Source organism: Artibeus jamaicensis, unplaced genomic scaffold (assembly GCF_021234435.1).
Source record: "Artibeus jamaicensis isolate MK-2021 breed Jamaican fruit bat unplaced genomic scaffold, CSHL_Jam_final contig_233, whole genome shotgun sequence".
NCBI classification, from domain to species: Eukaryota; Metazoa; Chordata; class Mammalia; order Chiroptera; family Phyllostomidae; genus Artibeus; species Artibeus jamaicensis.
This window is the reverse complement of record NW_026521486.1, coordinates 33,473,825-33,497,081: the sequence shown is the minus strand read 5'-3', so window position 1 is coordinate 33,497,081 and position 23,257 is coordinate 33,473,825. Positions and strand designations below refer to the sequence as shown.

Genomic DNA, 23,257 nt, shown 5'->3' with positions numbered 1-23,257 from the left:
TTTGATCCATTCATTTACTGATGGGCACCTAGGTTGCTTCCAGCTCTTGGCTATTGTAACTTGTGCTGCTATGAACATTGGGGTGCATAGGTTCTTTTGGATTGGTGTTTTAGAGTTCTTAGGAAATGCAAAAAGACTAGAGCTGGACCCAAAGAAGAGGCTTCCCAGTAGAGTCAGAGAGACAATGTGACTTCTTTATCCAAAGACAAAGAAAGAGATATTTTCATTTGGGTCGAAATGGTTCGATTGTAAGGACTTGGATGGCAGTGTTCGGTTGCAGCGAAGCTTGCAGCTGAGGCCTCAGACTGGGTCAAGGCCCAGATCCGGCACAGCCTTAAGGAATTGATCGAGTTCCCCAACCTCCCTGTGCCTGTGTGTGATGACATAGATCAAGTGTCATAGATCTAAGTGTAAAGCCTTTAGAAAGGTATATTGTAGATGGCACTAAAAAATCTCTCATCAAAGTTTATTTTTGATTAAAAACAGCAACTTTCCTTGAATTATTTTTGTTTTCATGTTCAAATTAAGCAACACTTTTTTCCCCAGGTTTTCTTAACTCCCCTGACTCTTTCCTTATTAGCCTCTTATCTCTCTGTGATTCTGCCCTCTTACCATTCATGACTTGCTCTGAGATAATGGGTTTTTGATCCCAAACATCTGGGTGTGGAGATGTTTCCCTGAGATGCTTTTTATTTTTTATTGTCTACTCCTTATTTACTCCTTTTCCCCACGTTCCTAAAAATACTGCACTTATTGATCATGTATGTTCCTTTTGTCTGAGGAAGATGATATTGAAAAATAACATAGCAAAGTTCAGCGCAGTTCAGATTTGGTTGTGTGTCTCTGTAGCTCCTCCCAATTTCAAAATTATTTGAATCTCTGAAATTGCAAGGTCTCTAATTTGGTAGGTGATATGATTGGAATTACAAAGGAACACCGTTTTTCCCATACCCTCTTTGTGTGTGTGTGTGTTTACTCAACATGTGTATATTTTCTACTTTCCCATCTGGCATCTGCTTGAGCACCAGCCTCACTAGCTGTTCTATGTCAAGAGTACTTTAGCCTTTTCATTATGAAAGAGAAAGCAGTGAAACAATATTAAAAAAAAATACCTCCACTGTCCTCCCCAACCTCACTTTTTTCTTTGCTGTTTCTAAGCAAGTTTCTGGCTATTTACCTTTGCATTTGCATTGCTTATTGATTGGCAATTTTAAAATTGTTTATTGTGCTCTTTTGTTTCCCTGTTGAAGAGCTAAAACAAAAGCTACCAGGCCCTTCGAGGTAGGCATTTGCATGCGGTAAGCGTTGCCCGAGGAAAAAGTAATTGCTAATGCATATTTATGTGGCACAAATTTGCCATTTGTTTATGCATAAAATTATCAATAGTGCAGGGCAGCCCAGCCATAGAAAATGGTGACCTTTTTAGCTTAATAAATAGAAATCAGCTGTTATTGTGAAGAGATCAGCCATTTATTCTGTGTTGAGGGACATTGCCGGGAAAATGCAGATTGGGGATGGCGATATCATTAAATGGAAGGCCAGCGACCCTTTCGGTAGAGTCTATTATACTTTATCTAATAGGGGATAAATGACTCTGGTTGGCAAATGGAATGAAGAATAACAGTTTTTTTCTTTTTTCTTTTGAAAATGGACAACTCTATGAATTTTCAGCCAGTAAAACTAAATAAGAAATCTCATGCTGACCTGTTGCTAAAATTCTCTCAAAGAGTATATTTTAAAGTTGCTTTTTCTACTCACTATTCCTGACTATTTTGATTTGTACTTGTTGAGACAAAGTAAGTCAAATGATATTTTTTCCGGGGAAGTAGGTCTTCTTTTAATTTTTAGCTTTCTTTGGATTTTTTAAGCATGCTTTTTCTTTTTCTTTTTTGATCCTCACCCAAGGACATTTTTTATTCCTTTTAGAGAGAGAGGAAGTGGGGAGGGGAAAGAGAGGGAGAGACAATTTCTCAGTGTGACTGAGAAACTTTGATTGGTTGCCTTCTGTGCACCATGACCAGGGATTGAACCTGCAGCCTGGGCATGTGACCTGACCAGGAATCAAACCCACAACCTTTTAGTGTATGGGATGACCCTCCAACAAACTGAGCCACACCGGCCGGGGCCCATACTTTTTTTCCTTTGCCTTGCAAGTATCTTTGCATTTTACAGGGTGGCTCCATATTTGATATCTGACAAATATTAAAGGTAGAGGAAGAGTTAATCTATAAAATAAAGTTCCCAATCGATTGTAAACTGAAGTTGCTGTTGTTGGTGGTGGTGATCCTGGTGATGTTGTTGGACAAAGCATAATACTTCCTAAGTGATAAAAGTGGCTTTTGAAGTAAGTATGTGTGTCCTTTGGATTAAATAATATTCTGTAAATTAAAACCCTTATCAGCATATTTTCTTAATATGTGAAAAACTAACAGATCATCACTGTATCTTTTTGGGTTGTTTCACTCATGGCTCTGATAGGTGAAATGCCCTCAGTCTCCCCAGAGTTCACCTGTGTCTGTGGTTTAATGTGTGATCTCACCTTACGCTTCTGTGGCTAATATCTCTTTGGTATCTTAGTGAACATTTCTACCTTTAAGGATTTTTAAGTCTTTTCACTTGTTATAGAATTTACTGTTAAATGGAAGTCCTGTGTGTTTCTTTTTATTCAATGTTATCGGGCAATGTTTGATGCACTCAAAATTTTAAGTAAGATGTGAAAAAAGATAAGGGAGCAGATGCAAATGCAACTTAGAACATGGCAAAGCTGTTTGAAGTTCCCTGCGTGGCCCTCTGACTAACACAGTGCAAGGCACTGGCCTCAAACTCTCCCTGGTGGAGTTCTCTCCCTGGGGCTGCTCTTGAGCCCCGCAGTGCGTCCTGCAGCAGGTCCCTGGAGTGACCGAATGACCTCTTACTGCAGAAAGGGGTCTGTCGTCCCTTTTCAAAGAAGAGGGTGTAAATAGGGTTCAGACACTAGGATACATTAGTCCGTCAAATGAATATATTTTTAATGTCATTTATAAGGTATTGGTTTTAGAACTATTAGATGCACATTCCCTAGTGGGAAAAAACAAGCAATGATTTCAAGAGTAGGTTGGAATTCCAGAGGAAGAGTAGCCGTGATTAACCCCTTTTTCCTCAACTCCCTGCCTCCGTGATGTGAGGTCTTCAAGGAGCTGAGAAGAGGACTCCCAGCTAAAGGGGCAGTTTATTGCCTGTTTTCCCTGCACTTGATGAGGGAGCACAAAACAAATTTCAGCTGGATTACTACTGTGTCTCTAAATGTGATAGAACAGGTTCTTCTGGGTTGGTAAGAGCTGCCAGAATGATTTTTAAGGTGGTTTTTAAGTTAGCCAATACATTTTATTTTTAGAAAACCAGAGTGTATTTATTTAGTTTTATTAATTTAAGGGGTTGTTTATGGAGATTATTTAATGTGAATGAATCAAGTTTAGATTTCGTTATAAAGAACAAAGATCTTTTTCCCAACTTGCAGGAAGCCCATCCTGGTGTGGGGACAACTCTGTCCTTTCTGAGGCAAGTTTTCTCTGATGGTGTGAGAATGGCCGTCACCATAAGTTTTAAAATAGGCTGTTTCCTGCTCCATAAACACATAAAAATCATTGTTTTAGCCTCTTCTGTGATAAGAGGATGATAGAAATATCATTTTACTTCTGTGTCATTAAACTCAGGTTCAGAGAACTCATAATAATTCTAGTCAATTTTACCCAATTAATGTTGCTGCCACCTACAATGAATTTTCTCTTAGGCTGCTATGGCTGTTATGTCTTTCTTCTTATATATCTGGAAAGAAAACTAATTATAATATAGGTAGGAAATTTTTTAAAACTCTAATTATGTATTTCATCTTCTGATACGCTGATATGTTATAGTTGAGGAAAAATATGCCAACTGAAATCTGACTGTCTGGAAACTTGACCTGACATAAAGATTATGGTGTCAGACATGTTTTTTTTAGAATTTTATATTTTAACTCAAGTTTTTTGAGTTCCATGACTAAGATATAAAAATACAGGCTTCCTCTTGTGGGTACAATCACCCCCTTTGTTATTTCTGTTGCCTGCATATAGGCTATGGCACAGTGTCTTGGTTTCACTTTTGAGAAAAGTCTTCTGTGATAGTCAGATGTGACATTTCACTTGCCTGAAAAAAAAGTAAAGTTTGGGATGCATTTTTGAAGCAATATTTTTGATGAAAATAAGTACTTTTTTAAATTGGCAGACAACTTCTATTGCAGCAGCATAAGTTCTGATGCTCAAAATTTTTAATAACTTTTGTCATTTTGGATATTCTGTAATGGAGTCATTAGTGAACAGATGAAATAATGTGCTGTCTTTGCCTTGTCTACGTAGGGACCTTTGGATTTCTGTGCGTGTTGTCAAGAGTTCTGATGTTGGAATGAAGTACAATTCCTTCCTACCAGTTGTTCTCCAGAGGGATACTCTATGGCAGTGGTTTGCAAACGATGTGCCGCAAGAATTTTTAAAATTCGCAGTACCTGACTGTTCAGTCAGGGACACTGATCTCTCTTCCTTGAGACTGTCAAATTAAAAAAATGACAACAGCCGACAAACAATAGCTGTCTGGTGTGCATGAGCCAAAATTATTACACCTATTTTTTGTCAGATTGGCAAGAATATATTTCTTGATGTGCCACATAATTTTAGTAATCCGTTTGTGCCATGAGATGAAAAAGATCAAAAATCACAGCTCTATGGTAATCAAGCATCTCAACTACCATAAACCTGGTGATCAAAAACGAATAGTTGGTGGCGTAATAGAATGAGCACTGAAGCGTTACTCAGTTCTCCATGAACTGAGCTGATAGCAAAGAGACCGAGCTGGAGCCGGTGCTGTGGCTGCCGCCAAACCGGGTTTCCTGCTTTCAGGAGTCTGAGGCTTGGGAATTTCAGCTGATTAGCGGATGCCATTTCCGTCCACCTGGGGAAACTGGTAATAAAGCCAGAGTTTTAGTTACCTGTGAAAGTGTCAAAAGCAGTGTTTCTCGGGATGAGCCAGGCAATCACAGAGATACCTAGAGGAAGGAATGGGAATGTGGAGGTCGCTCGCTAGGGGACTCCCGCTATACAATTACGAGTTGACCATTGCTGTCATATAGTTGAATGGAATCTAGTAAGGGACCTATGATGACACCTGAAGATCTCTCATAAATCATTTCCAGAAATAAAAATCTTTCCATCCTGAAGTATCTGTGGATGTTTACATGGACATTAGACAAAATGAACAACTTCAAAGGGGATTAATATATCTGTATACTTTCATAAAACTAATTTACATGCCTATGCATTTTTAGATGAACTCTGGTGGCATTACAATATCAAAGTAATGCCTTTTTTCCCATAAATGATGACTTTATTATATTTATTTATATATAAATTTATTTTGAAAAGCTTAGATATCTTCTGCTTCTAAAAGTTGTATGCTGATATACTAAGACAGAAATATGCACCATTCATGGTCTAACTTTCTTTTTTCTAGCATTCCTTTTGCTGATGACACGATTCCTGTTTGCATCTGTTTACAAGATTCTGAAAGCTAAACAGAGAATTTGGGCGCTGCACTGGACAGGGAAAAGGTATATTCACAAAAACATAATACACACCTTTGAAAAATTGATTACTACATTTGCTCCTTCCTCCAATGGAAGTTTATATGCCTTCTCTTATTTTTAATTTATAAGTAAAATTTATGACTTATGCATATAAGACTATAGCACATAGATTTTTATATTCAGATGACAACTGGATACGCAAATACAATTCTGAATCTCCTTATAAAGGTAATGTCTGTGAACTGAAAGGGGATGGCAACATTATTTTCATTTTCTTAATGAGAGACACTGTTTCCTGAAGTTGCAAAAAGCTTTTTATTTCTGTTGAAAACTACATTTTAGAACCTTTGTTGCTGCTTTTTTGTTGTTGCTGCAAAAGAAACATTTTGGGTCACAACAGGTAGGTCACTTATTTTACAACGATTTCCATAGGCTATTAAGTATTCCAGGGTACGCTTTTATACACACACACACAAAAGCGCAATTTTGCAGAGGCCAGATACATTCCAATTCCCTTGACAGAAAAATGTATGGGTATCTATCTGTGTATGAAATGCTTGTTTGTTTTTTCAAAGAAGTTATACTCTTGGGAACAGGAACTGAAAGTTTGACCACGGACTCAAGTTGAAAATCCTTTTATAATCCCATGACTGACTAATGGTCACGCGGGGCAGCAGGAACGTTTGGAGGTGAGGGATCCTGTTGTTTGGAGTCGTTTGTCCCTAGGAACATGGGAAAGGCATGCTCTTTCAATGCCTGAAGAGAATAATGGAGCAGTGGTCTTTCTGCAAAGTGAACTAAAACTCGTTTGTTCACTAATCTACTCTTAAAGTCTTATGACTGCTTCTAGAACTTCAAGATACACATTTATTTGTGAAAACATTTAGGACAACAGTGGTTTTTTAACTTAAAAAATTAGATTCATAAATTGTTATCAATCTACATAATGTTAAAATGTCTTATTTGTAAATAAGACTTCATGTAGTCACAGACAAATGAAATATAATCTGCAGGAAGGCATAGTGAGTAATGAAATTTATGCTAATAGAAGTGGAATTGAGTCACAAATAAATATAGCAAATATGAAACTTCTGTAATTTTACAAGTAAAACCACCAGTGTAAGTAAAAGGCAAAGAACAAACTGGGCCACTTATAATAAATGGAACAAACATTACATGTAAAAAGCTGTCATTATAAGGAAGACTCTCACATTTAATTTAAAACATAAGACAAGAACAGATTATTAATGAGGAATGTAATTCTGATACAAAAAGCAGACAGAATGCAGTTACTATCTATCTAGTTAAAAGTTACTATCACTCACTGTATAACTAGTAGAAGGCATTTTGGAATGACAGGATTGTAGCCAGAATGTGGGGAGATGGGTGCTTTCAGTAATGTTGGAAAAAGAATAACACTGTACTTGTTCAGCTTTCCGGGAGGTGATTTGGCTATCTCTGTTAAGAGCCTTCAATGTTTCCAAAGCATTCTCTGCAGTATTTCTACTCTATTCTTTTGGGGAACATTTGATTGCAAGTAATCCAAATACTTGTAAAAGATTGAACTTTATGTGTCTTTGATGTGAAGTCTGTACTGGCCACCCAGAGCTGGTTGGTTGGTTCCACAGGCATCAGGGACTCAGATCCTTCATCTTTTGCCGTGTTACTCTGAACACATGACTTTTACCGTGGCATGTCTAATATTGGCATGCCAGCAAACATGTTCATATTCCAATAACAGAGAGAAAATATTTCCAGAAGATCACCTTTTCTCCCTTTAAGGACATCTTCTGAAAGGTGTCCATACCCCTTCCATTTACATTCCCTTGGCTAGAACACAGTCACATGAACATGCCACAGGGCAAAAGAGTCTGGAAAATGTAGCTTTTATTTTGGAATATAAATGTGGGCGAATTATTACAGTGGAATAACAAGAGAACAGATATTAAGGCCCATTAACAACATCTGGCAATTTCATTTCTAAGAAACCAACTTAATGAAATAATTAAAGAAGATGAAAACTTATTAATGGAAATATGTTAATTTCATATATTTATAATGGGAAGAATTTGAGATTGAACTAAACTGTCCAACAACAGAGTAGTGGTTAGATAAATTTGAGTACTTTTATGTGATATAATAGCGAATTTTTGGATTAAGAATTTTATAAAAGTATTTTTAGAGTCTTCTGTTACTTTAGAATATCACAGTTAGGTCGAAACCTGTGAGAAATTCTTTGCAGATTTTATACTAAAATCTGCAAAGCATTCCTCTCTACCCTGCCCCGAACCTAAGCTGACTTTAAGTCTTTGGAACGTGTAAAGAAAGTGTAATGTCAGGGAGCACAGGTGTCGGAGACACTGTTTCAGCTCTTAACTGGGTCCCTTATGCCTGTCTGTTGTTGGGTTCACTCCTTGACCACTGGCTCCCCATGTATAAAACTGAAATTATAATAGAATCCACTATTATGCCAACCATACCTCATGCCAGTACTTCCCATGGGAACACTGGTGTAGCGACTCAAATGTCAAACAAAATTGACTTTAAAGCCCAAATCATTTACTGAAGATACTTACTTTTTAAACTATTAAAATTTCAGTTCAGTGGGAAGATCAAGTTATTTTAGACTTAAATGCCCCTACTAGCAAAATTTAAAAATTATTAAGGAAACATTGACATAATAGTGAGGTGAAATAAAGAAATCCACAATAGCAGTGGTTATTATTTCATCTCTCTCAGCAATGGGGAGAGTAAAATAGACAGAAAACATCAGTAAGTCAGTAGAATTAAAAGACAAGATTGAGAAATGACCTGATAGACATATACAGAACCTTGCATACTTTTACAAAAGTCCCGTTATTTGGAGGAATACATGGACTGGTTACAAAACTGAGTAGTGCACTAAGTCATAAATTAGTTCTCAACCATTTCAAAGTTTTGGAATCATAATGAAACTAAGCTGCAAGTGAATAACAAAAATATAGGTAGAAAAGTTTCAAGGTTAAAAGATCATCATAGAAATTGTAAATACGTTAATATGTTACACTAAACAAAAGTGAACATTCTACAGATAAGATATAATGTCTGTAAGACGTATTTCCTGGGAAAATTATGTCTTAAATCAATGTATTAGAAAAAAGAAAGGAAAATTAGTAGGCCAAGAATTAATTTCAAAAAGACCAACAAAGTAAACTTATAACAGAAGGAAGACATTAATTAAAGTAAATGCAAAATTAATGAAGTGAAAAAGGAGACAAAGAAAGTGAAAGATTGATTGTTGCAAATAATGAATGAGTTTTCCATACCTGTGATGAGACTGAGCAAGAGAGCAAGTGACAAAGGGGCACATAACTATTATCAGGAACGACAAAGGTGACATCGCAACAGCCAGTGGAGTAAAACGAGATAAATAAATAAAGTTATTAGGATTGAAAAAGAAACTGTTATCACTATTAGCAGATGATATGAGCCAATAAGAGCATTTAGTAGGGTTGATGCATACAATACAATGCACTGAAATCAAGTGTTTTTCAGTATATTGGTATCTATTTTTATCTAATATACAGTGATAATAGATGTGCAGTGCTTCTGTGCAGAAAATTATGAAACTGTTCAGAAATATTTTGAAGGCTGAAATAAATGATGAGCTAAATCATGTTTATGATGGAAAGATCCAATACTTATACCCAAATTGATTAAGTATAATGTAATCACTATCAAAATGCCAACTGGTTGTTTTGTGTTTGTTTCTTTGTTATTTGTTTAGCTAGTAGTGTGTGTGTGTGTGTGTGTGTGTGTGTGTGTGTGATGTGACAAATTCTGAAATGCAAAAAGCAAAGAACAGTCAAGATACTCTTGGAAAAAAAAAGAAAGTATGGGTAGAAGTGCTTGCCCTTCTGCATTATAAAGCTCCCAGAAAGTGGCATTACTGTGGGTGTAGACAAGTAGACAAATAACAGACAACATAGAGCTCAGTGACCTCGTGGATATGTGTACATTTTATTTATAATAAGAATGACACTTAAAAGCAGTGTAGAAATAACAGTCTTTTAAATACATGGTACTGGGAAATTTGATTATTAATTGAAAAAACAAATTGAGTCTCGAGCTCATACCACACAAAAATATCAACTTCAGTTGGTCAAAAACTAGGTGTAAGAGGCAAAATGATAAGGAAATCTCCTATCAGAGGGTCATCCATATTCTCATATGAGAGAATCTAAGAACATTTTATGACTTGGGAGTAGAGAAGGATTTCTTGAAACAAAAACACATATATTCTACATTATTTTTTTGTAGACAATTATTCAGATCCACTTTTGGTTCATAGCACCACTAGCAAAACGTAGAGATTTCCCATATACTACCCACCTGCTCTCCACACACACGCCCTCCCCTAGTATTACCTCCCACCCTAGTGATACATTTTTTGAGTTCAGGATTGATGCATCATTATCACCCAGAGTTCATCATTTACACTAGAGGCCACATTAATTTCTTTTACTTTGTTTATAAGAAGCACCATAACAAGAGAGAAAAGATAAGACATGGAGTAATAGAAAAAAATCACAAAATATCATTGACACAAGTGGTATCAATATCAAGAATAGATTTTGTAAACCTACAAATCCATATAAAAATCAACTCAATCCAATAAAAAACAAGAAATCAAAATGTCCATTATTATACCAAAATGCCCAAATATAACATATTGAAAAAGAGCTTAGCCTCAGTATTAGTTAAGGAAATACAAGTTAACTCTTAATAAAAGCCCACCGCGAATGCTTCAGAATTGGAAAACAAAATGGTGAGCAGGTCAAAGCACTGACAAGCATGAGAGCAGCAGTGACATTCAGAGTGTTCATTGGGATACTAATTGGAACAACCACTTTCCAACATAGTACCTAGTGAAGCTAAAATTCATGGCCCTGCTCAAGCATCTCAGTGCTAGATAATACTTCTGATAGAAATATGTGCCTATGTGTATCAGGAGACGTGGACAAGAATGTTCACAGGAGAAATATTTGTATCTGTCCAAATTTGGAGACCATGCAGTTGCCATCAACCAGATGGAAAATGTAGGATAGTCGTTCAATAAAATATGAAGTGATGAAAATGGACACATTGTAGTGATCTAATTGGAAAAGTGGAAAAAAGCAAAGACATAAGAATATATACAGGATGATCTCAGGCAAATAATTATATTGTTCAGAGATGCACTATAGACAGTAAAACAGTAAAAAAATAACCCAATAAAACACCACCGAAAGAGCCAGGAAGTGCTGGTCCCCGGGAGTGAAGACGGGCTGAGCTGGGGAGGGAGATTTGGTTCTGAGCCTTTCACACTCACGGGTGGGCGAGTGGCGATGTACCCTGTGTGGTGGGTACCTGGTACAGTGCGTGCTTTCCTTCCGCTTGTTAAGTTGTATGTAATATAAATATGGAGTTCTTAATAAATAAGTGTTACAATAAAACAGCAAGTAGTTATGACAAATTTTATTTCTTTAGTAATGTGTTATGTTTTATGAGGGAGAAACATGGTTATAAATAGTATATATAAAATCGATACCTTTCATAATTAGGTAAAATAATTTGAGATGTTTGTAAAGAGTTTCCCACACTAGAAATTAAGAATAATAAGATATTAAAATAAACATTTATTTTTTTTCACTCTTCTTTTTCTAAGAAGTCTAACAGGCTATCAAGTGTTGCCAACATGTTTTCAGAACTGTAACATTATCAATATTTTGTTTGTGTACATAGTGAAGTTGATCACTGTGTTAAAACACCCTTTGCATATATGAAGAAGATGCTACAAAAGGAATTGGTTGAATATCAGATTTTATACTGCCTTGAAGTAAAACAACACAACAAAAATAGTGCTTCACATAGGTGTTATAAATCTAAGATTTTGCCGAGGGAAATTGAGGATATTGGTTACTTATAACATTGGTGGCAGTTATTTTTGTTTTGCTTATCTCTTTTTGTGATAACATTCTTTTAAAACGTCACTGCATTTATAGCCAGCTAGCCAGTTAATAATTTGTGATCCTAAGTGGTTTTTTAATACATACCTATTGGTCGCCTTTCTCTTTTACTTGTAAAAAAGCAAGCTCTTTGCTTTAACCGTTTATCAAACCAAATCACTTTTTTTTCCTCTATCACCTTAAACCTAGAAAGCAAAACTCTTTTATTGCTTGAAAAAGAAAAAAATAATCCCAATGTGTTGAAAATTGTCGAGTGAATTCTTTATAATTAAAGATTACTCTGTAATATACAATTTTTAAGGCATTTATCTCGACAGGGTTCACTGGCCTTTGAGAATGAGCCACTTTGTGGACAAATCTATCATCTAAATTGTGCAACATTAATGAGAACTCCGAGTAGCACACGCTCACATTTTAATGTGGGTGGCAGTTGAAGGGGGCAAAATACCACCAAAACAAAATACTGAATATGATGGAAGCTGATTTTAAAAAAGGTCTGCCACCTGTAGATAAAAGGCCATGGAAAATCCAATGGCCCTCTGAAATGAAAATCTTGGTTATTAAAAAACAAAAACAAAACAAATGAATAAAAGCAGAAAAAAAGAAGGTACCAATTTACACAGTTATACAGATATATATAAAGATACAGGGATTGTGATGCTTTATATCTGGGAACTAACCATGCGTGCTCTATCCCTTAATCCACAGTTCTTTAGAACAGATGGTAGAACTGATACGTGAAAGTACAGTCTTTGATTTGAATACCTTGTTTCTTCATTACTAACTCATTATGTGATCATATGTTTCCTTATAAACCATTGGAAATCATCTCTTATTGCTACACTCAATCTTTTGAATAGACACCTTTTTCTGATATACCTTCAGCTTAGTTTCCTCAAGTTAATGAAATATTATAAGCAAAAGAGCACTGTGAAAAGCATGCTAAAGAAATGTTTAAATCTAATGGCATTATACTGTTATTTTTTTTAACTCAAAACTATTTATTTAAATGCCTCGTCATGCTTGCTTTCAGGCTCGACCTACAAATATCGAATATCCATCTGAATAGTTTAGCACAAAGTGAGAAGCTTATTTTCCTGGGTGTTTCAATGTGTGTACATATTCACTGGGGGAATTTTATTAGCATGATTTGAATTGCAGAGTTCATTTCCAAATGTAACTTAAGTAATATAATGCAATTAAGTAGAGATGCTTCATTGTACTGGTCTTGGAACGAGATTTTCTTACTTGAGTAGCCAATGCTAATCCACTTGATTCGGCCCTAAAACACAAGCCTGGCAGAAAATAATGGTCTAGGCAGAATTCCTTTGACTTTCAGCTTCTTGATTGATAAGGAATAATGAGTGAGAATCATTCAAAAGCTATAGGAAAATTAGACTTGTATTATTTTGTAAAAGTCAGATAATAATGTCTTAATAATTTAATCACAACTGCTTGAGTATTGTTTTTCTTATTCATCAATTATAATTAAGAGGAGTTTTTCTTCTAAATAAAATTATGCATGAGCCGCTGACCACAAGTCTTTAGAATAATGTATGTGAACAAACAATTGTTTAATTTTGCATCTTTATTTAGAATACTAAGCAACAAAAAACGGTTCTAACAATAATAATTTAATTTGAGAAAAAACCTTGAATGCAAAGTGTCTCCATAAAACTTTTTGCATAATTAGGTTATACGTATTCTCAATGGAATAAGTCTCGCCTGTGGTCACATTCTGTAAATGAAAATACATTTTGTGTAAATTAGTAAAGTTGAACTGCTGAGATTCATCATAAAAATTACACATAAAGTGTAATAAATATTTACTAATTTTTAAAGCAGCGATTTTCAACCAGCGTGCTGCAAGAATTTTTAAAACATGCAGTACTTGCCTATTCAGGGCCACTGACTTCTTTTCTCTTAGATTGTCAAATAAAAAAATAAATGACAACACCAAGACAATAGTACCTTAGAGATGAAAAATGTTGAAAATCACTGCTTTAAAGTTATTATGAACTATGATACTTTTATGTTTTTTAAGATTATATGTATATGTATGTATGCATCTTTTAGTAGAGAAGTTTTCAAAAATCTTGTATGTAATATACTATAAACATGATATTAGGCCTGTAATTAGACAATTTTTTTAAGTACACCCTAGGGGATTTTTAAAAACATTTTATTTATTTATCTTTAGAGGGAAAGGGAAGGAGAGAGGGAGAGAAATATCAATGTATGGTTGCCTTTCGTGTGTCCCCTGCTGGGACCTGGCCTGCAACCTGGGCATGTGCCCTGATTCGAACCTCGATCCTCTGGTTCACAGGCCCATGCTCAATCCACTGAGCTACACCAGCCAGGGCTTAGAGAATTTGATTCCCTCTTAATGTGAGAAAGCTATTTTATACAAGTGTAATTTCAGAAATTTCAAATCTGTGTGAAAGAAGTGGTTGTAGGACAATTTTCTGAGTGTTTTGAAACAAGTTAAGTTTCTATACTATTGTCAGTATAAATTCTAGGAGAATTAAGATTTAACTTCTTAAAAAATTATAAAGATATTGAGATATAGGGTTGGTATATATTAATATAAGTTGGGGAGGGTTGGAAATTATTTTTAAGCATTATATCAGAGGCAAATCACAAAAGAAAAATTTATGCTAGATTTGATCACATAAATGTAAAAGCTTTTTTGTATCTTAAATGATGACAAACAAATGAAGAATAGAGACATAATTTGTAATATATTAGATTTAACTATATACATTTCCACTTTGGTGAAAATGTCAGATGATTAGCTATTTCATATGTTCAAGTTATGAAACTGAAATACAATTTAAACTGCTTACAAAATAACAGAGAAGAGAGAAATAATTTGAATATTCAGTTAATAGGAAGAAATCAAATGAGGAATAAACAAAATATTTGATTTATAAGAATTCAAGAAATGTAATTCAATTGTGAGATCTTAGTTCGCTTAGCAAGTGGACAAAGATTTAAAATGCCACAGGAACTAACACTGATGAGATCACGTTGGGGTGAGGCCTCTGATTCACTGTGACCAGTGCTATCAGTTGTGTTACTGCATCAGAGTAAACTTTATTTCACACAATGCACATTAATACCTGTTAATGTTGACCTTGGGCCTTTTGGAAATTACCTAGTATTTTACATATGTGTTTGTAGTAATACAAAATTGAAAACAACTTATATACTAAAAAAATGGGCTCTGAGTTAAAACATTGTTGCTTCTATGTATTATGAAATATTAATTTAATTTTAAAATGATGTTTGAATGACACAGAAAGCAGAACTGGGGCCATCGTAAGCATGCGAGGAATACATATACATGTGCATGTGCACACATGAGCACATAAGTGTGTATAATGCATAGAACAAAAGTACTGGGGAAATACATAAAAGTGCTAAAAGACTATATACCTAGACTGCAGGGTTATGGTTGATTAAAATTTGGTTTTGCCTTTTTGGCGTATGTATTAGTTACCTTTCTTAATGAGCATATATTACCATATTTTGACATGTATAATGTACACTTTTTGGCCCCAGTGTTTTTTAGGGAAAAATAAGGATGTGCATTATACATGGGTAGTACTAATTCCATATCTATATAAATGTTTTTAATTTTTTCATTTATGCTTATGTGTTAGAAGTGTAACTCTAGAAAGCAATAATGATATTCATATGCAAAATAATACTCTTCGGAATATAAAAAAACAAGTATCTAAATATAAATAAAATTTAAAAATTGAATTAAAACAAAATATTTTCTTTCCTGTAAGTTTGGGCCAAAAATATGGGTGTGCATTGTACACAGCAAAATATGGTACTTTAATTTTAAGAAAAAGTGCACGTTAATTTTTAACTCTAACCATATAGTGATTCATACATTTAGGAGCTTCCCCTCTATCTTTTCTTCTAGAGATTATGCTTCCACTCTTATGCTTATCTCTAGTTTACTTTGAGTTAATTTCTGTGGCTGGTATAAAATAGGGGTCCAATTTAATTCTTCCACATGTAGTTATTCACTTTTCACAGCACTGTTTGGTGAAGAGATCCAACTTTAGGCGTTGAGTATAGTTTACTCCTTTGTCAAGTTTTATTTGACCATATTATGTAAGTATTTTTCTGGATTCTCAACTCTGTTCCATTGGTCTATGTGTCTGTTTTTTATGCCAGAACCTTACTGTTTTAATTATTATAGTTTTGTAGTATTTTTGAAACCAGGAAGTATGATGTCTTCTACTTTGTTCTTTTTTCCTCAGGATTGTCCTGGTATTTGGAATCTTTTGTGGTTCCATGCAGGTTTTAGAATCATTTTTTTCTTTTTCTGTAAGAAATGCCATTGGAATTTTGGTAAAGATTGCATTAGTAATCCATACATTTTTTCTAATGTTAGCATTTTCTATATACATAGATTGCTATATAAGCATAACTAAATTCTTGGTTCTGATTTTTAATTAGAAAAAAATTAAGTAAAACGAAATATTTGGAGGTACTTTCAACACATTAAACTGAAGTCTACATGGCTAGATAATATGCTGTGACACTGGCAACAAGTTTATCCAGCATATACTCAGAAAATTCCTGTGGTAGAGTTGGGGTCCTACAGCTTCGGAGCTGATCACACTCAGGAAATCCACGTGTTAGGCTGACTTTGCCTTCATTGGAATTCCAGTCAGTCCCACTGTCACTGAGCATAATGCTCCAGAAATAGGATTTTTAGAATACTTTGAAAATAAATTCTGGATCCTGTCTAATGGGCAATAGATAATCATTCCTCATTAGTATACTCACCCTTTGACAACCCTCATTAAATTCTTCTGTTCTAGTGTTCCTTTAGTCACTTTTAAAAAGATAAAATTATCTCCCTGTTGTAAGCATGATCACATCCATAAATTTACAGAAGTAGGTATGGTTGGATTTTTAAAAAGTTCTACTGCATTTTGTCCTTTTTTATCCTTTTTATAATAACCAAACACCTCAATAAATAGTGATTATTCCAATAAAATGATCCGGGGGTGAAACACTTTATTAAAGTTAAATATGTTTCATAGATTTGTTCAAATAAATTTATCTTTTTAGATTTAAAGAAACTCTTACAAAATGAATAGTATATTCTTTATTAACCAGGATATTTCATATGGTCACTTAGATGAGTGGATTCAGGTACATGATCATTTAATCTATTTTTAAACTTTATCTGTAGTGGTACTAGAAAGCATAAACAAATATTTTAATTTTAGGAATAAGAATGATTCTTCAACAGTAAACAATATGTTTTTAAAAGGAAATTTATACATTAAGACTAGAGATTTCAGAAAGAAGTGACACAGAGACTTAATAGAACTCAAGATCTTGATAGATCCTTAAGTAGCAAATATGAAAGTATCTAATGCCACTGAAATACAGAAGAGTAGCATGAACTGAAGAGAAAAGGAAGGTCAAGGAAACTTTAACCTCTGTATTTATTGACAAACCATTGCATTTATTACCTTTATGTATCCTTTCCTCCCTTTTGTTTTGAGAGTATTGTTGCTTAGAAGCAAAAGCTACTCATGGCAGTATACCCACATTACATTAGAAATTAGACCCCAATATTATCTGTGAGTCAGAAGAAATCCAACAATTATTTCTGCTATAAAACATTTTTTTTGAATAGCATCATTTCCCCAGAAGCTTTTTTCCAACCTAATAACTCTTGGAATTATGATCTAAAATTTCAAGAGGATTAAGGCTGCGTAACTCCTGAAAGTACAAGTATGCAAGGATATGACCAGCAGTGAAATCTGATTAAACGTTTCTTTCTGGAAGCTCTAGTTTGAAACAGTACTCCTGAGCAAGCAGAAACACTACTTAGGTAATATGTCTCAGCAAGCTTGTCTTAGTTCAACATATACTAGGTACTTGCATAGCAACCTGTAAGACATTCATTAAGTAGGATTTTAATCTGTTTTCTTGATTTTAACCTTTTGCTTCAGTACTCCTTGGACAAAATAACTCAAAACAGAAAAAAAACAAGGTTCAACAGTTTCTATATTTGTCTTCTTTTTAGCAATTTCTTCACGAGATATTTTGGAGGCCATATGTGATGCACACCCAGTCTTTGACAGCAACCCCATTTTGGGTGTGCCCACCACCTATCTGCTCCAAGTATTTAGTTAGAGTTGTATTGATTTTGATGGAAAAAAGGAAGCAGGAGCATCTCTGTGTAACACAGTTATACTGTTAACATGCCGAGCACAATGCTGGTTGTTGGAGAAAAAACAACAATAAGTAAAATGGGATCCTTGGCCTCAAAATTGTTAGAAAGTCCTGGGGTCTAAGTGGGGACAAGGGTGGCAAAAGTACACCAGTCCTCTGGTGACAGGCAGAATGCAAATGTTAATAGCTCGTCTCTGGGTCATTTGCATCCAGCGGCTCAATTGCCTAGGCATGCCAGTGTTCTCAAGATGGGGTCAGTTGGCTACTGGTTTAATCGTGTGCATTTTATGTAATGTTGAACTCCATAGAATACATGAACTCCACTTCTTTTAGAGACAAAAACTTCATATTTGTTACCACACAACTTCTAGGAGATACCCAATGATGACAAACAATATTAAGGGAACATCATTTGAAGGATATGTAGTTCTTTTGAGATGGTCTGAAACCCATTTCTGAACTAATCCAGAGATGCCTCGAGGTGTGTCCCTGAAAGCCTTCTTTTTTTAAAATTATATTTTCCATTGGCATTTATTCCCTTTATACTCTCCTCCCCCTGCAATCACTGAACTGTTGGCCATGTCCGTGAGTCTTTTTTCTTTTTTGCACGACCCATCCACTTCCTAACCCTCTCCCTGATAGCTGTCATCCTGCTCTCTATCTAGGAACCTGTCTCTGTTTTGCTTGTTAGTTCAGTTTGTTCATTAGATTCCACATATGAGTGAGATCATATGGTATTTGTCTTTCTCTGACTGGCTTATTTCATTTAGCATAATGTTCTCCAGGTCCATCCATGCCGTCACAAAGGGCAATCTTCTTTTTTTTTTATTACAGCTGAGTAGTATTCCATTGTGTAAATGTTCTGTAGTTGTTTTATCCACTCATCTACTGATGGATGCTTGGACTGCCTCCATGTCTTGGTGGTATAAATAACACTGCAATGAACATAGGGATACTTATGTTCTTTTGAATTAGTGGTTTGGGTTCCTTCAGATATATTCTCAGAAGTGGGATTGCTGGGTCAAAGGGCAGTTCCATTTTTATTTTTTGAGGTCTGTCCATATTGCTTTCCACAATGGCTAAACCAATTTGCATTCCCATCAACAGTGCAAAAGGGCTCCACTTTCTCTATATCCTCACCATCAGTGTTATTTGTTGATTTATTGATAGCCATTCTAACCAGTGTGAGGTGATGTTTCAGTGCGTTTTACTTTGCATTTCTCTGATGATTAGTGATGTTGAACATCTTTACATATGTCTATTGGCCATCTGTGTGTCCTCTTTGGAGAAGTATCTACTCAAATCCCTTGCCCATGTTTTAATTGCATTGTGGTTTGTTTGTTTATTTTTGGTATTGATTTTTATAAGTTCTTTATAAATTTTGGATGTTAACACTTTATCAGATGTATCCATGAATATGTTCTCCCATTTCATGGGTTGACTTTTTATTTTCTTGATGGCTTCCTTTGCTGGTTCCATAGAAATATGTGTTCTAGTTCTGTGAGATATGTTATTAGAGCCTTGATAGGAATTGCACTGAATCTACAGATTGCTTTGGGTAGCCTGGACATTTTAATGATGTTAATTCTTTCTATCTGTGAACACGGTAGGTGCTCCTACAAATTACCCCAAGTAAGTGGCTTTTATGATCTGTGCTTAAGTGTGGTATCATTGGCCCTGACCAAGGACTTCTGTAAAGAAAAGCCCCATAAAACAAAATTTTCCCACCAAGACTTGTGTTCCAGACCCATTGCCCTGCGACCCACAGTTTACACTCTAGGGTTCTACGTGGCGACATTACCGACTCCTCTTGTATGCTGCTTCCGATGAGTGGGTCTGCTGATGCCTGCCTGTCAGTCGTGTGGCTGACCATCACCCCTTTGTCATTCACTATGGAAAAGCTGAGGGCCACGTTTAGTCTTCGTAGCCAAAGGAATAACATTTACAGGATATACTTACCATAATTATGCCCCACCTTTTGCTTTCATTTCCACTATCTCATATACTTTTAATCGATGTTCTCTGTACAGTTCATGTATCAGAGAAGGAAGACATTTCACAGCAGGGGATGGAAGCAGGGACATCTTCCATGGGGAGTCTGTGGTGTAGAAGTGGAAATTCAAAATGGGATAGCTAAGACAATGTATTCTGATCGGCCTTGAAGGTGGAAAGGAAGAGAGTGTTGAAGAGACTTGGGCAAAGGTGCAAGACTGAAAAACTGGGTGGTTCAGTTTGGCTCAGAAATATTAAGGCCCAAGTAGTAGCATATCGGTCTGTCAATTTCAGGTCCTTAAATTCAACCTAAAAAGCCATGCGTAGTCCTGTATAATTTGATAGTTGGATGGTATAGGTATATTATTTTTCCCATAGAGAAAATGTCGATATTTAGCCTGCTGTTATCCACCGCCACAAAGATTCCTCTGTTTTGTAGTGCAGTATGTAGTTTGTGTGTGTGTGGGGGGTGCTGATATTGAAATTCAGGAGACCTAAAGTAAAATGTAATATAACTTTCCCAAAAGAAACTGTAAAAAGGCATTTAATAGAGTGAGTGTTGGTAGCCGTGGTAAATCCAAGTGATACAAACTCAGTTAGTTGATATTTTACTACAGAGCCCTTTATGGCTTAGATACTCCTTAAGTGTTCAGCTGAGTCCGTCAGTTCACTTTTCTGCTATAAATTTTAGTCACATTGATTTAAGGATTAAAAGGGGTGAATGGAAAAATAGAAAAGAAAGTTAAAAAGTGTATCCTCACCTTGATATACAACAGCTAATTATTTGCCTAAAATTTAGAATTTCCTAGTTTTTCACATTCCACATTTTAAATCTCAGTGGCAAGGATATAAGTAACATAGATTGAATGCTCATAAATATGTACTTCATAAGCACTTTACATTTTAAAAGTCACTCAGCCCTTAGAAAAACCCTATGAGATTGGGTGAATTGTCTTGGTTCTACATTTGGAGAAACTGAGGCATGGGGCAATTAAAAAGTCTTGCCCAAGCTTACACAGAGAAATTAAATGACTGTGCTTGGATTTGTGATGTAGTCTTGCTCTAGAATTTATACTCTTAATAGTGTACTACTGCAAAACCCAAAGGTGAAGAAAATACTTACCTAAATTTTATTTTTCTCCAAAGACTAAAAAATATGAATTCCTTAATAATGCTAAATTTACTGTTAATCAGAACTTCAGCATTTTAGAATAAAAAAGGGGCTAAGAGACATGGGTTCCAATTTCCCATTTATTGCAGAAAACTTCACAAGATTATGATAGATAATATTCCCTTCTTATCATAAATAGTTTAATAAAAATAAAAATTTACTTCTTCCCAAGGTGGTCCATTTCACTTTGGGGAGCTTCTTGTTAGAAAAGTATACCAACTAAATCATCTCTCCTCACATTCACCATAAATTTCATACCAACTAGACATACATTATAATGCACTAGTTAGCAATAATACGACAATATTAATAACAGCTAACATTTATTGAGTGTTCATTATGTGCTGGCACTTTGTCTAGATGATATGCATGGATTCACTCTTTTACCCTCATTCACAATCTAGTAAGATGAGGTAGAAGGAGTTCAAGTACTTTGCCTAAGGTCACAGTTAGCAGTGAGAAATCAGATTTGTAGCCCCAAAGAACTCAGAACCAAACTTCAGCTCTCTCCTGATTCACTTTTTCTCCATTATGCCCTTTGTCCTCCATCAACCCATCTCTTCCAACTGAATCAATGAGAAACCCTCCCGATCCTGCTTTCGGGGAGTTTGCCTCTTTTTTTTTTTTTTGCTGAGACAGCTTTTTTATTGTTACTTTCAAACCACTCACCCTCACACCATCCTTAGCAACCCTGCTGCCCCAAGTTCAAGTTAGTCTTTGTGTCAGGTCTTTTTAACATGATCTTTCTTTCTCTATTTCTACCTTTTTATCTTTGCATTTGTAATTCTTTTTGGATTTTTTTTACTCACCACATTTTAATCTCCAATTAATCTTTCAAAGTCAAATTTAATATCACATTTCTTCAAGATGATTTATTTGTAAAGAACAAGCAAAGTATGAGTTCCCTGCCTTGAGAATAATGTATTTCATGGGACTGTGGAATCTAGGATGCAAGATGACACTCGGCCGTCCGGTTCCACCTCAGAGGCACTGCAGAAGTTCCTGTGTATCATTCTTTACAGAGGGCCACCCAACTTGAATGACTTCAGTGATGGGTATTTATTACTTATCAAACCAGCCAGGTTCATTGTTAGCTACCTCTGATACTTAGAATGTTCTTTCTTTTAATAAGTCACATTTTCCCTCCCTGTAATGGCTTGCCATTGATCTTAGCACTTTCGTTTAATCTGCAATACATTTCATTGATTGTATTCCATTTAGCACTTTGTAGTGTGTTAATTGTATGTTTCTCAAAATTCTTTCTCTTCGGTAAGTCTGAAAAGCCCTTTTAGTTGGGAATTACACTTTGTACTTCTCAAGGATAGCTGGTGTAATCGTCAACATTTGCGAGACCTTTTTTCTCTCTCTCTGCACACACACACAATTTCACTTTAAATGTACAGATTAAATGTATTAAATGCCAAGTTCCAAAGATGCCCAGCACATATGATAAGTTTTTCAGTTATGCTAATCTATTTTGCTCTTTTGGAAACACTCCTAGAAATCTAGGTCCATTGCCTATCGAATGGAAACTTCATTAGGGTAGTAGCTAGTCCCTGGAGAGGTGGTCTAGGAGCGTGGTTAAGAGCAGAAATTTGGGACTCACCAGTCCTTGGCTGCCATTGACTAGCTGTGCAGCTCCAGACGACTGTCTTACCTACTTGTTGCCAGTTTGTCCACCTCTGAAATTGAGATAATTGTACCTGTTTTATAGAGATTTGAGCATTCAATAAATTGATGGATATAAAATACATAAAGCACATATAAAGACTTAGATAAATGTTATTATTGCTAAAAGCACTCATCTCATATCTGAAAAAAATTGTAGCTCAGGAAGAGTTGGAAATATCTCTAATGATCTCTAGTGACCCAACTCACTTCGATTTATTTTCCATAACTTCATAGACCTTATTATTTTTCAAGACAAATTCCTATGATTTTTCTTCTCAGTGGAACAGCTCTTTTGAGAAGCTTTACAGTATGACTCTTTTAAAGGAATCATAGATAGTTATGATAATATTATTACTAAGCATTATTATTAGAAAATGGCTAAATTCTTCTTATTCTTTTTAATTTTTTTGCACTGATTGTACCTTTATTAGTTGACCTCTTTCAGTAATGGTTCCCGCGATGTGAGGTTACCACAGACAGAGAATGTCCGTGTTGTAGGCCTAAGGCGATGCTGTAGAGGAGTCAGAAATAGTACAAATACAAGAACTGTGTTTGTATTCTGTATACCCAATCTCCAAACATCAGATAATAGTTACATAGTTAAACATGAAAATGAAGATCTGA

At 35.3% G+C, this 23,257-nt stretch overlaps 1 protein-coding gene across 7 annotated transcripts in view; it reads left to right on the top strand.

The window, feature by feature from the left end:
* SOX5 (SRY-box transcription factor 5) overlaps positions 1-23,257 on the top strand; it is a 929,786-nt gene that overhangs the window by 254,623 nt on the left and 651,906 nt on the right. For all 7 annotated transcript variants that reach the window (XM_037144816.2, XM_053661997.1, XM_037144815.2 and 4 more), the window contains one exon: positions 5,521-5,617. The gene's annotated coding sequence lies outside the window, so the exon portion shown is untranslated. The remainder of the gene's footprint in view (positions 1-5,520; positions 5,618-23,257) is intronic.